This window comes from Saimiri boliviensis, chromosome 12 (genome assembly GCF_048565385.1).
Source record: "Saimiri boliviensis isolate mSaiBol1 chromosome 12, mSaiBol1.pri, whole genome shotgun sequence".
NCBI lineage: Eukaryota > Metazoa > Chordata > Mammalia > Primates > Cebidae > Saimiri > Saimiri boliviensis.
Window position 1 is genome coordinate 95,283,483 of NC_133460.1, and position 12,603 is coordinate 95,296,085.

At 46.7% G+C, this 12,603-nt stretch overlaps 1 protein-coding gene across 3 annotated transcripts in view; it reads left to right on the top strand.

Moving 5' to 3' along the window:
* Positions 1–12,603, top strand: part of RBM20 (RNA binding motif protein 20) — a 204,087-nt gene that overhangs the window by 101,182 nt on the left and 90,302 nt on the right. The window contains exon 1 of one of the 3 annotated variants that reach the window (XM_010332999.3): positions 1–12,603. This exon is cut by the window's right edge and continues 17,058 nt beyond it. The exons of the other annotated variants lie outside the window; for them this stretch is intronic. The gene's annotated coding sequence lies outside the window, so the exon portion shown is untranslated. 3 annotated transcript variants of the gene reach the window in all.

Here is a 12,603-nt window from a genome sequence, read left to right on the forward strand (position 1 = left end):
TTTGAGACAGAGTCTTGCGCTGTCACCAGGCGCCAGGTTGGAGTGCAGTGGCGTGATCCTGGCTAACTGCAACCTCCGCCTCCTGGGTTCAAGCAATTCTCCTGCCTCGACCTCCCGAGTAGCTGGAATTATAGGCGTCTGCCACCACACCCAGCTAATTTTTGCATTTTTAGTAGAGATGGGGTTTCACCACGTTGGCCAGGATGGTCTCAATCTCCTGACTTTGTGATCCACCTGCCTCGGCCTCCCAAAGTGCTGAGATTACAGGTGTGAGCCACTGTACCTGGCCTACTGTTAGTTTTTTTTTAAAGGGAAGGTGAAGGTTAAAGAAAGAGAGAGAGTTGGCAGCCCTACAGCAAAACGTAGGCTTTATGTCCAGCATAAAACCTGCAGATGTGGGAGACCAGCTTAATGCCAGTGCCTACTGCTATGTACAGGCTGGGGTGATTATAGGCCCGAGCAGGAGGAGTCTTTGGGGGTATGGCCTGCTGCCTGGGAAAATGTTGATAACATGTTCACATGATGAGGTGGTTTGGCCCTTGTTCTGGCAGAATGTGATGTTCCTTGCCCCTTCTCCCAGCAAAATGTGACAAATTCAGGCAGTTGGTCAGGCTGTTTCTCATGACCCAAGCCCCCCATGGAATGTTTCACTTTGACCAAGGTCTGTGAAATGACAGGGAGCTTACACAGTGGTGCAGTTTGGACTAATGCTTATGACGTAAGAAATGGATCTGTGCTAGGGGAGAGGGTGGCGTGGAAAGGGGACTTTCCTGAAACAGTAACACAGCTGAGATTGGAGGGATGAGGAGAGTACGCCAGGAAATGGTGAGGGAGAAGCTTTCCAGGAAGCTGAAAGAGCACATGGGGCATGTTCCTGGAACTGAAGGAATGCCACGGTGCCGGAGCATGGAGGCGGGATTGGAGACTGGGGAGGTGGTGAGGCTGAGATTGCGGTGGGAGCTGCAGCCTTTGTGCCTGTGATGGGAACGCAGACCTACAGCCATGAGGTGCATTGGTCTGAGAACGCTCCAGACCCCGCATTCCTTGCAGATTCACGTCACAGCAGAGCAGGGAGGGCCCATCCAGCTACAAGCATTAGTAGGAAGCATTTGAAATGTCCTACAGCTGCTCCCAGTCCTTCGGGGGGTTTATCTGTTAACTGAGAGAGCATGGGGAGGTGTCTGGACAGTCAGGAAGTAACTCACACAGGTGGCATTCTCTGGCTGGGTACAGGAATCAGATGGATGTCTTTCTGTTTCTGCTGAGCGAAGCTGGTCTCCTGAGGACCAAGGCCTGCATATTCTGAGTTATGCTATATGCAAGTCGCTACTTTAGTATAGTTGAGGGCTCTTGAAGTCATGCTGTGTTCTTCACAAGTGGTTTGAGCAGGAAATCATGAAAATTTTCAAGAATCTGCAATCTGAAAGAGTGTTGATTCAGTACACATTTAGTGGGTGCCCACTCGGGTTAGTGTGTGTCTGGCACTGTCGTGGACACAAAGGATTCAGTGGTGAATAAAAATGGACAAAATTCCCCAACCTCATAATGTTTATATTCATCCAAAATTTTCTCTCAAAATTGGATTGTTTGGGCCAGGCGCGGTGGCTCATGCCTGTAATCCCAGCACTTTGGGAGGCCGAGGCGGGTGGATCACGAGGTCAAGAGATCGAGACCAGCCTGGCCAATATGGTGAAACCCCGTCTGTACTAAAAATACAAATTATCTGGGTGTGGTGGCATGTGCCTGTAGTCCCAGATACTTGGGAATCTGAGGCAGGAGAATTGCTTGAACCCAGGAGGTGGAGTTTGCAGTGAGCTGAGTTTGCACCACTGCACTCCAGCCTGGCACCTGGCGACAGAGCAAGATTCTGTCTCAAAAAAAAAAAAATTGGATTTTTTGGATGAGCTGCCAAATCTTTTGATCCTTCAGAGAATTTTACATTAGGGAAAAGTGCTTGCGTGCAGCCATAATGAAGAAAGAAAGTCTAGGGTTGGAAAGTTGGAAGCCAGTTTTCTATCACCTTCCAGAAAGAACTCAACTTGAGGACTGCCGTGGTGGTGGAAGGCAGAGTGGCATGGGAAAGAGCACCAGGATCAGTGTGAACACCCTAGCTGGGACGCTTCCTCGTAGTATGCTTGGGGCAACTTTGATCTTCTAAATGGGTATTAACAATTCCTACCTGCAGAACTGAACTGTGAAAATACACTGAGATCCAGCAGGTCAACCCCCTGGCCTGGGCATTGGATGACTGTCGTGGCTATGACGGCATGAGGCTTCCTTGCAACCTGGATGACTGACACAGCCCACAAGCAGTGAGGAAGCCACTCCTAGTGGCCCTGCCCATCTGGGTCCCCCTGCCCTCACTGGGTATTCCCAGGCCCCTGTGCTGCCTCCCTCTCCCTCCTTCCCCAGGTGCCCAGACCTGCTCCAGCTGCCCCGATCCTCAGCAATGCAGACTTGTCTGGAAACTTGGACACTAAGGCAGCTTGGCATTTCCGGGCCACCTGCTGAGATAAAACAAGTGCATTGTCAAGGCCAGGGCCAGGGCAGGAAGTCTAGTTGGAGGCCCCAGGGTAGCTCGCCCCAGAGCTCTGAAAGAGTGCCGTTTAGAATTCTGTAATAATCTGTTGGCTTGGGTGTGTGTCTGATGGCTATGGCTGTGGGTTGAGGTGGAGTAATGTTGACCTTGGAAGGTTAGGATGCTTTTGTTTCTGATGACATCATCCAGCATAGGTCAAAAGGACTGTGTGGTAGACAGAAAACATTTTTTTGGGGTTGGGTGTTTTCAAATCAGCCAAACCCTTAATGGGTTGGGCAGAACAGGCCACCCCTGGGGTAGTGCCAGGTTGGCCTGAGTGTTTCATGGGCAAGGATGGGGGCTGGGAAGAGAAGCTTGCCCAAGGGTCTGCTGCAGAAGGAGGGGCGGGGGTGCTGGTGGGAGCCAGGTGTGGGGAGCTGCCTTTCTCAGCACTATGTTATTGATCCACCAGAAAGATGGAGCCCCTCCTCTCTCTTCCCCTCCATGTCTCTCTCTCCTACCAGGGCTTGGTAGGGGTGCGGAAAGCAAGTTTATGGCCACGTTGACATTCACTGGAGTGGCCTGGGACTCCTTTCTGAGTTAAAGTGACTTGTTTTTTACTTACCTTTATTCATCCCCTCACTCAGTAGGATGGCAACGGATATAACATTATGTGTGTGAAAACATGTACAGACATTCACTCTAGGGGGCGTTGTCCAGCAGACGTGTGGACATCCACGTGAGCTCTGAGAGTGCAGAGAGAGGACGCCGAAGCCAGCCGGATCCAGCGTAGGGGAAGCATCCTTGGAGATACGTGGTGTTGGATGCTTTGTGGCGTGGGATATAACATGGCTCTCATTATCCAGGCCTCAGAGCCTTCTCTGCCTTACTATCTGCATTTATCTTTTCTTTTTGATCGGGTGGCATTCAACTGGGCTTTCCTTCACTTCCCCACCATTCAAGATGGCGACCCTCATCTCTGGTCAGGCTGAGCTTCTCTTGGCTCCTGACATTTCCTGCAGCTCGTTGTGCTTTCTCAGTTGTCTCCCGTTCCCACCAGCACGCCCGCTGACCTTACCTTCCATACCCTCCTGCGCCCTGCACCTAGGGCCTTTCCAGTCCTTCCCAGAAGAGAAGCCCCTATGAATAAGCTAAAATGCACAGGTATTCAATACATCTCAGGGTGGATACAGGCAAAGTAAGAAATTATGTATAGAGGTAACATAAAAAGCACAGATCATAGAGAAAGAACAGGTATCTGGCTCTGTCATCCCTCCTGAGCCTCAGATGTTGGTATTTAGAGGACTGCAGCTGTTTCTACATTATGTCTTCTGGCACCAACTTCATGTGTCTGAACTTGAACTCGTGCAAATTCAGCCCTTGTCTTCCACATGACTCCACCATCAACAAAGAAAGCCAAAGAGACCCTCAGGTCATCCTGGACTCCTTCCTTTCCCTCACCTCTACCCCAGCCCCTCCATGTCCACTCACCAAGTTCTGCCAGCTTTCAGTCCTAAATTTTTCCCAAATCTCTATCTTCTCTCCAAGACTGCCCCACCCAGCCCTCTACCATTCGTCAACTCACAACTCGGTGGCAGCCTGACATTGCTTTCAGTTCCCTGTAGCTATGCACCTGCAGGCTGACCCTCACCCCCATCGCCTGGCTTTGTCCTACTGTTTCACTAAGTCTGAGCTCAGACCTCACCTCCTCTAGGGACCCCTCCTGAGCCAGAGTACATGACCCCCTCCCTCCCCAGGAGAGCCCTGCAGTACCGCTCACAGGGTCCTGCTCCTGTAGAATGCTTACTTCCCCCCCCAGGGAGGGAATGATTGGTTTACATGCCTGCCTCTCATGGACATACACTCCTCTAGGGCAAAACCCAAAAACTGCTGAAATTATCTTTTCCCAGTTTGACAGAGGGACAGAAATGTTGTCAACTGAGAGCTGAGATACCAGGTTCTGCCTGACGCCAGTGAATGCTCCACCCTTTTTTGTGCATTAAATGAACCTAGGAGCTAGTTCATGATGGGTAGTGCCTGTAAGATACAAGTCAATAGTCTAGGCACAGTGGCTCACTCCTGTAATGCCAGCACTTTGGGAGGCAGAGGTGGGCAGATCACAAGGTCAGGAGATCGAGACCATCCTGGCTAACATGGTGAAAACCCGTCTCTACTAAAAATACAGAAAATTAGCTGGCATGGTGGCACGTGCCTGTAATCCCAGCAATTCAGGAGGCTGAGGCAGGAGAATTGCTTCAATGTGGGAGGCAGAGGTTGCAGTGAGCCAAGATCACACCAAAGTTCCTTCCTGCCCTGATGTACTGTGATTCTGCCAGAGGGATCTGCTCTCGCCAGCCTGACTTTTCCATCTGAGTTTCATCAGAGGAACCTTCGGCACTACTGCCGTCTCTCAGGTCCGGGGCTGGGGACAAGGAAGACTTTGACCTTTCAGTAGCTTCCTGAGTCATTTCTTTCTTAGCTCCCAGGCTGGAGGCCTTTACCCAGGTCTCTAATGGACAAACTTTTTCCAGGCATGACTTAAGAGAAGAAGACACGGGACTTGGACTTGGCCAATTTTGCTGCACAAGCCTCTGAAGTCTCTGGAACCTTCGCAACATGGGCCCCTGGGCCTTGGTCTCAAGTGGGGGGCCCGGACGGTCCCTGGCAGGTGTGCCCATCCTGGACTTTTTCTGGAGCTATTAAAGGCAAGGAACCCACTTGAGCCCAGGGCTGTTTTCTTTACCCCCAAACTTCTTTGTACAGAAGTTTCACTTTCTCATAACATGATTTCTTTCTTTTACAAAAGAAAATAAAACAGAACCCAAATGTTACACGCAAATCCAACCTCTGCTGACACTGTTCAGGCAGCTGGTCTGTATTTTAATAGCTCATCTATTTCAAAAGCACCTAGGTAGTAGCTGGGAGGCCCAGTTAATATTTCAAACCTCCCAAAGCTGCACAAAGCAGAGACTCCCCTGGTTCTTGAGTAGAGGGCTGATGATAGAAACATGAAGAGATTCATCTGCATCTTCTTCCACAGTGTGCTTCGCCTCCACCTCTCACTGTGAAAGATCCACTTTCTGCTGAGTGTGGGCCTGGGAAAGATGTGTTACCCGGGAGGAGGCCTGGGCTGTCACCCAAGTCGGTTGCACAGGAGCTGTTTGAAGCCTCCTCACTGTGGCACGAGCCATCACTCTCAGAGCACCTCAAGCCTGGCAGGGTTCTGAGAACCTCAGGGTTTAATCACTCCTCTGTTTAAGGAACTCAGACACAATGTATTTTTACAAATTATGTTTGAAAGATTTATATAAAGTGGTAAATTTTATGAACTGTATATTTTACCAACAATGGAAAATAAAAAGGGCGTATGAGCCTAAATAGAGGCTTTCACATTCATTATTTCACTTAATTCTCTAAACCTCCAATGTGGTAAATAAATTTCTGTTTTGCAGATCATTAAACCAAATCAGAGAGATTAAGTGGCTTGTAAAAAAGGATAAGAGTATTCATGAACTAACTGGGGTTATTTTTTTCACAGTTCATTCAAATGATAAGTTTAACAAGATATATCTTATTTCATGTTGTACATGATAAATATGTACACTTCTGATTTGTTAATTACTAGGTTTTAATGGTCAATGTTAGTGCAAAGCTTGTCTCTCTTCTCACCTTTTCACAGCCTCCTGAGTCAGTTCACACACACACACACACAACACACACACGTGCACACGCATGCATGCAATGCCCACATTGTCCTTTTATTTATTTTTTTGACATGGTGTCTTGCTCTGTTGCCCATGCTGGAGTGCAGTGGCACAATGTCAGCTCACTGTGACCTCTGCCTACCAGGTTCAAGTGATTCTCGTGCCTCACTTTTCAGAGTAGCTGGGCCACAGGTGTGCACCACCATGCCTGGCTAATTTTTGTATTTTTAGTAGAGATGTGTTCTCCATGTTGTCCAGGCTGGTCTCGAACTTCTGACCTCAGGTGATCTGCCTGCCTCAGCCTCCCAAAGTGCTGGGATTACAGGCATGCACCACTGTGCCCAGCCTTCCTTTTGTTTTTATTTGGTGTTCCTTGCTGGAAGAGATCAACTTCTCTTCACTCGAGAGATTTGTCAGTGATCTTGGTGGGGACTCCAGGCCCCTTTTCATTAGGAAGAAATAGAGCAGAATGATTGGGAGTACAGTGACAGGGTGTTGTCACACTTCCTCAGTTTGAGCCCCAGCATTTCCATTGCTGGCTGTGTGACGTTGGGCAAACTCCTTCACCTCTCAGAGCGTCAGACGCCTCCCTATACAGAGCAAATACAAGTTGAAGTATAAGGAAGATCGCATGAAATAGCGTCTGGCAATCACAGTGCCTGGCACATAGTAGGTCTGCAGGATGCCTGTGGTTTCCGTAGCCCTGATGTGCCTCACCTGGGGCCCTTGAAGGTAGTATTCCAGGCTCTCAGAATCTCCAGGGCAGTGGCTGGGAGGCTGTAGTTTCACCAGCACCGGGCTGATGCTTGTAGCTGGGAAACACCTGTACCAAGGTGATGAAAAGGTGAAGGGAGGTTGATATATAAAATAAGAGAACGTGGAGAAAAGTTATTACTTTTGAATACTGGTTCCCAAAGTGTAGTCCTGGACCAGCCGCAGTATCCACCTGGGAACTTGATGGAAATGCAGATTCTTGAAATTTCCTCCAGACTCACTGAATGGAAACTCTGGGGGTAGACGCCAGCAATACTGTTTGAACAAGCCCTCTAGGCATGTTGGAGACCTGCTGAAGTTTGCAAACCATTCTTTAGAATGTTAAAGAGCCAGTTTCTATTTCATTTCCAATGAGTTTAGATGTATATTTAGCTACTGAAATAAGAAATCTAAAGACATGTACACCAGGAAGAGAAGAAAAGGAATCCACTGACATGAAGACTTAGTTATATTTCAAACAAAGGCAGTGAATCCATCCTGGTCCTTTGCTTGGCTCATCGTGAAACACAGCAGCCGCTATGTGGGTCAAGAGGCTTGTGTTCAGGACAGCTGAAGGGATGGCCTTGACCTCATTGTCCTCCCAGCACCAAAAGAAGCCAAGAGTGGGAGGTGACTTCTGCCTCTCCAGAGCTCCAGCAGTTCGTCCCTGGGGGTGCCGGGATCTTTCCTAGACACTGTCACTCTCTTGTGGTTGCTGTTGTTTGGGTCAATGTTGTAAGCAGTTGCTTGAATGCAAACCCTCCGCCTTTTCATCCTTGTTTCTCCTGGGCAAACTCAAGGGTGACTGCAAAACATCTCCAAATAGAGTTCAATGTTTCTAAGTGTCAAGGCTTGGCCCAGCCACTGCCTCTGTTGTAAAGACTTTCTAGCCTGAACACCACCATGGCAAGTGTAAGCCTTGTTCTTCCCCTGCTGTTCTTCACATCCCAGGCGCTTGGTCCTTGCAGGCTGCATTTCCAGGTGCCTGCTGGGTTTGAACAGTGTGAGCCACTGGGGTGAGACTGGAGGGTAGCTGGAGGGGGATGCCAGAGAATGTCTCCCCCTCCGCTGTGGCTGGCTCTCTGGCAGTGGCTGGGGATCTTCTAGGGCTCTATTGCTACTCCTGTCCCCACCAGTTTTTGTTTACCTTCTTGCCTGTATGATAAATTCCCCAAGAGATTTGGAGTGGTTTCTCTTTCCTTAATTCAGTCCTGACTAATGCAGCCCCTTGCCTTGCTTCTACTGGGGGTGGTTACTTGGTTGGGATGACCAACCCATTTGCACACGTATCTTCAATAGCCATGAGTTTCTCAAGGCATATGCACTTCAATGTCACATCTTTAGTGCCTACTCCAGGAGATGTCACTTTTAACATGCTTGGTGTTTGATGAATGAATGCATGATAACATGTGACAAGGGCTGAAAATGCAAAGGAAAATCAAAGTATGCCATATATTTGAAATGCATACAACAAGCAAGATTTGACATGTGGAAATATGGTATGCCCTGCCCAGTAATCCAGTTGAAAATAGTAATAATAAACCACAGTACAGATTTTTTAAACAGTAATTTGAGAGTACTCAAATCTATTGCTCCATTATAAGGTACCCCAGAACCTAGTGGTTTAAGACAATTTATTATTTCTCATGATTCTGTATATTAGGACTTGAATTGCCTTCAGCTGGTCTTGCCTGGGCTCACTCATCACTACATTTGGTAGTGGTTCGGCTGGAATTCACATGCCTGAGACGTCAGAGGAAATGGAGATTCTTTTTTTTTTAGACAGAGTCTTGGTCTGTCACCAGGCTGGAGTGCAGTGGCGCCATCTCAGCTCACTGTAGCCTCCACCTCCCCGGTTCAAGCAATTATCTTGCCTCAGCCTCCTGAGTAGCTGGGACTACAGATACGCGCCACCACACCCAGCTAATTTTTATATTTTAGTAGAGACAGGGTTTCACCACGTTTGCTAGGATGGTTTCGATCTCTTGACCTGGTGAGACGCCCGCCTCGGCCTCCCAAAATGCTGGGATTACAAGGGTGAGCCACCACACCCGGCTGAAATGGAGATTCTTTCTTCACTAATACCTCAAGCTCAAGGAGGCTGTCGCGGGCTTGTTCACAAAGTGGCAGTCTTCCAAGAGGGTGAGCGGGAAGCTCTGAGGCCAACTGAGGTGGAGGCTGGAAAATTACACAGCATCACTTCCTGTGCATTCTGCTTCAAAGCAAGTCAGGAGCCCAGCCCAGATTCAAAGGATGGGGAAATAGACGCACCTCTTAATGGGAGGGGCTCCAGGAATTTGTGGCCATATTTAATCCACTGTGGAGTGATTAGTCTCATTACGAAACATTCTTTATTACAATATTTAGTATGGGTTTACCTTAAGTAGAGCCTCCTGGAATAGATTTAAAAGGTGGCTGAACTGGTAGGACCCACAAACGGAGAGCTTGTCACTGCTTTCCTTAGTTCTTTGTCTGACCACCAGATGGTGGCATTGCTCAGTCGACCTGGAATATTTCAAGGCCGGCAGAAAGTTCCACCTGGAGATGCCCCTAAAGCTGTGGGAATTCTGTGATTTTTGCATTGCTGGATCCGGAGCAGGCAGTGCTGACTCTGGAGAGGGTCTGGGATGAGGACTGCAATGGGCATTGGATGCCCAACTCTTTCTTCCTGACCCTTCTAGAACTGTCATGGGAAATGTCTTCATCTCCCCAAATGGGGAACTGGAGTAAGATGCTGCAAATATCATCCCATCACAATGGACTCAATCACAAAGAAAAATATTGTTTGTAATAAAGCAGTGTTTTCATACTCATGAACTGTCTATAGAAATTACAATATATTGATTTCATCCCAGTGATATAAATAATTCTATATGACTTCTTTTTTTTCTACCCTCTGCACCATTATAGTTGTTTGTACAACAGTGTCTGCAAAAAATGATAACATTTGATTAAGGTCTGCAGTCTAGTCCGTTGTATTGTGCCAATGTCAGTTTCCTGGTTTTGATCATGTAATATGGTGATATAAAATATTATCATTGGCCGGGCGCGGTGGCTCAAGCCTGTAATCCCAGCACTTTGGGAGGCCGAGGCGGGTGGATCACGAGGTCGAGAGATCGAGACCATCCTGGTCAACATGGTGAAACCCCGTCTCTACTAAAAATACAAAAAACTAGCTGGGCGTGGTGGCCTGTGCCTGTAATCTACTTAGGAGGCTGAGGCAGGAGAATTGCCTGAACCCAGGAGGTGGAGGTTGCGGTGAGCCAAGATCGCGCCATTGCACTCCAGCCTGGGTAACAAGATCGAAACTCTGTCTCAAAAAAAAAAAAAAATGTTATCATTGGGGAAGATAGGTGATAAGGACATAGACCTCTCTGTACTATTTTTGAAACTTCTTACAAGTCTGTAATTATTTCAGAACAGAAAGTTAAAAAAAAAAAAAAAAACCCTCACTAAAAATAACCCCCACCTGCTTGTGTATTACTGGTATTTGCATTATCACTTGGGAGAAGTGTTGAGCGTTGATTTTAAAAACTTTTTTTTTCTTTTGGTCATTCTGGCAGAGTAGCATTGGCTTTTCATCCCTCTTCAGCTCTCTGGGCCACTTCCACAGACCCCTTCCAGGCTCAGAGCACCTGCTAGGCCAGCTGATCAGTGGTCCAGAGACCTGGAGCCAAGGATGGGGAGATGCATTCATCACCACCTCCTTTCTTCCCCTTCTGGACTCAGAGATCCTCTGTCCCAAGTTCCTCCCTTACAGTCAGGGCTTTGCCCTTTACTACGCACTTTCTTGTTTGTTGTCATAATTGTGGTTTACAATGATCCTCTAAGGCTCACAGGAAGGCGCTTTTATTTCCATTTTGTGGATAAGAAAACGAACACCCAGGGTTTGAGGAACTTGCCTGGGGCCAAAAGTAAGTGATACATCCAAGGCTAGGAGGTAGATTAAATGACTTTTAATCTGGGGATTCCTTGCTAATTTCTAAATACACTAAAAAGAGAAAACTTTTTAGAAAGTTTTCTTTTTAAAAGAGAAAACTTTTTAGAAAGTTTTCTTTTTAAAAGAGAAAACTTTTTCAAGTGAAGTAAAAGTTGTTTAACACGTTTAAACTCCTAAGCTGTAAATCCATAAGCTTTTATTTACTGTCTTGCTCTATTAAAATGCAACCTGTAGCACCTTTTAATGTTCACACAGTGTTTGAAGTAGAAAAATTAAACTTTTATGAGCAAGTGGAGAAAGTAGTGTTAACTTTTTTTTTTCATTAATGAGAAAACAATAGGCCGCAATGGGTTTAGGAGTTCTGTGGCTAAAAGGCATTTCCTGAGATTGAATCACTGGCAAAAGGAGAACCTGTTATGTTTTGCTAACCAAAAGAACGTGGGAACATTTCAGCTAAAGTGCAAGTTAAACAGTGAATGGTATGATTTTCAGTTTCCACGACTGCAGTCAAGCCAGAGAGCCCTGTGGGGAGGGCTCATGGGCCCTGGACTCAAAGAGCTCACAATATGGCTACCTGGGGAACTAAGCCAGTATTCATGAAATGACCAGAGAGTGATATGGGGCAGCTAGGGTTTCGTACCAGGGTGTGTACCATGGACGTGTCTGGAAACAAGGGCTACTGAGGCCTGGATCACTCAGAGGAGGCATCAGAGAGAATGTACTGGACTTGGGCTCAATGTAGAGATGTAGGGGTAGCTCTCTTTTGACTCCTAAAACTGCAGTGAAAAACCGGGTTTTAGTAATCACACTTACTGGTTATGTGTTCCTGGACTAGTTATATCTTTCTCTCTCTCTCTCTCTCTCTCTCTCTCTCTCTCTTTCTCTCTCTCTCTCTCTCTCTCTCTCTCTCTCTCTGTGTGTGTGTGTGTGTGTGTGAGAGAGAGAGAGAGAGAGAGAAGATAAAATACTCATACCACAATATTTACCATTTTGATTATTTTCAGGTATATAATTCAGTGTCACTAAGTATATTTACAATGTCATGCAGTCATCATGACTATTTAGTTCCAGAACTTTTTCTTTACCCACAGAGGAGACCCTGTGCCCATTAATCAGTCCCTCTCTCCCTGGCAACCACTAATGTGGTTTTTGTCTCTATGGATTTGGCTGCTGTGTGACACAGAGTGTTCTGTGGTAGATGAGAAAATGTATGTGATGTAGGCCTTACTCTGAAGGAGCTTACTAAGTGGGAAGATGTAACCTGAGAACGTGAAAAAGATAGTTACACACCAACATCACGCTTACTGGGAAACCTTAGAAGCATTCCCAATGACAGTCAGGAATAAGATAGAGATCCTAAATATCACCACTGTGATTCAGCATTGTGCTGAAGAACCTAGCCAATGTAGTAAGACAAGAAAAATAAATGAAGCACAAGGATGGAAAGAAAGAGACAAAGTCTTGTTATGTGAAGATGGTATGGTTGTGTACTTTCAACAAGTTGCTTACCTCTTTTATTATATATAATACGTTTGGAAATTTAATGTCCACATACAGAAAGAATAACATTTCTGCCGAACTGCGATAACCTATAGGAAATGTTACAGAAAAAAACATACAGTTCACAATAGCAATAAAACTGTGGGGTACCTAGAAATAAATTAAATAAAGCATACCCAGTTCTTCAA